Source organism: Arachis ipaensis, chromosome B07 (assembly GCF_000816755.2).
Source record: "Arachis ipaensis cultivar K30076 chromosome B07, Araip1.1, whole genome shotgun sequence".
Taxonomy (NCBI): domain Eukaryota; kingdom Viridiplantae; phylum Streptophyta; class Magnoliopsida; order Fabales; family Fabaceae; genus Arachis; species Arachis ipaensis.
In genome coordinates this window covers 40,715,843-40,719,759 of record NC_029791.2, presented here as the reverse complement: position 1 = coordinate 40,719,759, position 3,917 = coordinate 40,715,843, and the positions used below count along the sequence as shown (strand labels likewise).

General features: G+C 37.5%; 1 long non-coding RNA gene across 1 annotated transcript; it reads right to left on the bottom strand.

Moving 5' to 3' along the window:
• Window positions 207–2,589, bottom strand: LOC110264577. The gene is made up of 3 exons (XR_002350748.1): window positions 2,182–2,589; window positions 1,885–2,031; window positions 207–220 (listed from the first exon to the last, which is right to left on the bottom strand). It is a non-coding gene; the product is annotated as an uncharacterized LOC110264577 (long non-coding RNA).

The window sequence follows — 3,917 nt, the reverse complement described above, 5'->3', positions numbered from 1 at the left end:
GCAAAAATCTTGTGAAATTCCTTATCGACAGTATGCCGCCCATCAACTAACACAAGAATTCTTTAGCATTATCTATCTGTACAACTTTAACGGAATTTCCAGTTTGGTTTTTCATAAGAAACTTGTTGTAAAATTTGCAGAACTTGAGCTTTTGAATTAAGTAAGTATAAACAATTGTATCTTGTGTAAACATCTACAATGCTCATATAGTAATTCTGATCTGGAAACAATTGGGACAGAAATCCATACATCAATGTAAATTAATTCAAGAGGAGAAATAAAAACAATATTAGACAAAGAGAAAGGTATGGTATGCATTTTGCCTTTTGCACAAGCTTCACACACAACAGAATCAAACTCACTTTTATTTGAATATATTACAGTGTCTAAGAATAATCTCAAAAATAATAAGTGATGGATGTCCTAATCTTCTATGCCAAGTTCTAAATTAGATTTATACATAGCGAGAAAAGATTGAAATACTTTGGATTCATTAATCTGTCTAGGTATATACATGTTCTCAAAAACATATAGATCTTGTTTAAGTATTCCTTGAAGGAGCACCTCCTTAGACACCTGAGATAACACATTTTCAATTGTAAAAAATGCCTGGCCTCAATCCATGACCTACAACTAAAATTATGAAAGGAATAACTCAGCTATCTCAACTTTAGTATTTTGCAGTTAGAGTTTTCCAATGTTGCTGTAAGACTGAACACTCAATCTAGACTCCAATTTAAAAATGACCACTGAAAATCTAGACTCCTATTTAAAAATGACCACTCAAACCCCATCATGCTAAGGTTGAAAACTCTGTTTTCTGCACAAGTTCTTGAGTCCTATTCTTTTTCTGTTTTGTACTTTCAATGATCATCCAAATTACTTGGTTAGAAACTTCCAATTATAGTTTAGAAAACTTTGGTTTAATTTGTCTAATTTGTATATGCATAGAAATGAAAGGTTCATAGTAACCAATATATTAAATAAACTTTAGTGTGTTTACTTAATACATTTTATAACATTAAGTCATAAACACAGTAACTCCAGAACTTTAACAATATTGACAAAATGGTTTTTTCAAAAAAAATAAAGGGAAAAATCTTGAAAACGGGTGTTTCGTATTAGCATATAGCAAGAATGCATATTGAAAGAACAATGCATTTTAATTCATTTTTATACGTTAGCAATTTGATTTTTGAGGATGCATAAAATTCAAAAAACACATTGTTATCTAAAGTAGAGATAGAGTAAAGTAAGACTCACCTCTTTATTTTTTAAGTCTATCAGTAAATTTTAGGCACTATAGAAGAGACCTTAATTTTAGTATACTGATAGCATCATAGTTGCATAGAACTTCCAATACACCTTTATCATGGATACACGGATGCACCAAGACCGTTCTAGGTGGCGGTGCACCAGACACACTCACACCCTCAAGAAACCCCCATTTTAGTATTTCTTTACCAAAAAAATTAAAGAAAAAAATTAGAAACCATTCCAATAAGCAATTTACATCATAACCAAACAAAATAACAAACGATCATATCAATCAAACCTTGTATCAAGTATATGTACTATTCGAACAAATGCATGTGTGTCATAATAAAGTGTAATTCATATACTAAGATTAAAAGAATACCAGTGAATGAATCTCATTATCCAAGTTGAAATAAATTTCATATACTCCAATATAAGAAATCAGTACAACTCATATACCAGTAGTGACTTGATAGTTTTCCATGCAGATCCCACTAAAGACAGGGCTTTTTTTTTCTTGTAGTGTAATTTGTCACAAACTATGAATTTATCTAAAAATTTTATTCATTCAGACTTCAAATATGAATATGATAAATTAAAACCCTAAAAAAATAGTAGGATTTGTACCTCTTGGATAATTTAAATAGCAACCACTCCTATGCTTTTCTTCATAATCGGTTTCTTCTTCGTCCAACGGCAGTCGAAGATGAAGTAGGCCAAAGCTACACACAGCAAAATGGCGCCACCGAAGCCAACGGCGCGAGGGATGAGTGACTAGTTGGGGAACAAATAGAAGATTAATAGCAAATTAAACATAGCAAAACCAATTTAATAACAGAATCAAAACAAATAGAAGATTAACAGAGAGAAGAGAGGTCTAGAAGATTTAAAAAATAGAGTAGTTAAAAGGAGAATTTCACAAACCCAGGAATCAGGAAGAACGACAGCGGCGTTCACGGGACGGGGAGGACAGCAATGTTCACGGGACGGGGAGGACAACGACGCTCACAGGATGGGAGAGTAGGACACAGACGTTCACGGGATGGAGATGACATGACAAGGAGAACACGCCTTGGACTGAGACCGCGAGACGTGTGAGTCTGCGATGGCGTGTGTGAAGGGGATTCTGTGCGACGGCGGTTCTGGCGTGTGCGAGGGAGAGAAGAGAGTGACGGAAGAGAAAACTAAAAGGCAGATAAGAGAGCGAGAGAAGAGACTTAGGGAGTTAGGGTTCCAGTGAGGGGAGGGTGATTTTAGATTTAGGGTTCGATAGATGAATGAGGGTTCGACAGAGAGAGGGTTAGAGGAAAGGCATGGGTGCGAAGGTCATTGGCTTAGACAGATAAGGATGAAGGCGATGAAGGCGATGAACGGTCTCGGACGATGAAGGCATGAGGACGAAGGTCATTGGGTTAGAGGAAAGGCATGGATCATGAACGATGAACAATGAACGATGAAGATGGTTAGATGGAGATGTTGTTTGAGAATGATGACGGCGCGAGTAACTTTTAGGGTTTTTTTTTTGTGACGGGGTCACTTTTAGGGTTAAAACTAGTGTGTGATGTTGTTTGGATTAAAATTGTAAACTAAGGAAAAAATGTTAAGTGTGGAAAAAAATGGAGTGGAAAACTAAATTTTAGGGGAGGGAACTCTATTGGTACGTTTTTTTGTGGGGTGCCAAAATAAACAGAATATGGGCATGCTTTAAAAAGGTGACCATTGAAACACAAACTAGCCACGCTTTACAAGCGTGCTGGTTTTCCTCTATGGCCACGCTTTTTAAGCGTGACAAAAAAAAGGGTGGCCAAATTTTTAATAGTGGGCACCCTCGTAAAAGCGTGGCCAAATTTCAAGTAAGTGGGCACCCTCGTAAAAGCATACTGATTTCCCTCTATGGGCATGCTTTTCAAGCTTGACGAAAAAAGCGTGGCCAAATCACAAATCAGTGGCCACCCTCGCAAAAGCGTGGCTATAGACCACTTTTGGGCACGCTTTAAAAGCGTGGCAAGAAAAAAGTGTACCGACAGGCCTTTTTTCTTGTAGGAGGTAATAACCAAATCAGTACCCAAAATATTCAAACGCTGACATTTTGGTACCTCATTATTGTTATTGACAAAATGGTCCTTAAAAGGTTTTAAAATTTGACAAGCGTATCCACGAGTTCACCGGAGCACATTTTCGGCAAGCACAGTGCTGATGTGGTCAACGTGTTTTGGTGACTTGGCAAACCACCCCCAAAGTTCCCTCCTCAACGCATACTCCCTCCCCTTCCCTCTCCCTTCCTGTCGCAGCCCCATCCCCAACGCACACTTCTCCCTAATCGTAGTCCCCGCCGCATCACAAGCCCCTCCCCAACGTACACTTTCCATTCCTCCCTCAACACCACCATTCACAGCAACAACAACTTTAACATCAATAGCAACAACAACCTCCACTACTCTCTCTCTCTCTCCATCACTCCTCCTTCCCCAACGCACACTTTCCTCTCCCTCCCTCAACACCACCATTCACAGCAACAACAACCTCAACATCAATAGAGTTGCCCCAAATCATGAATTATCCCAAATTTTTTGGTTAAATTATCATTCAAAAAGATTAATCACAATAAAACTCAGAAACAAATTCATATACAATAATCAAAATAAAATAAAATAAAACTT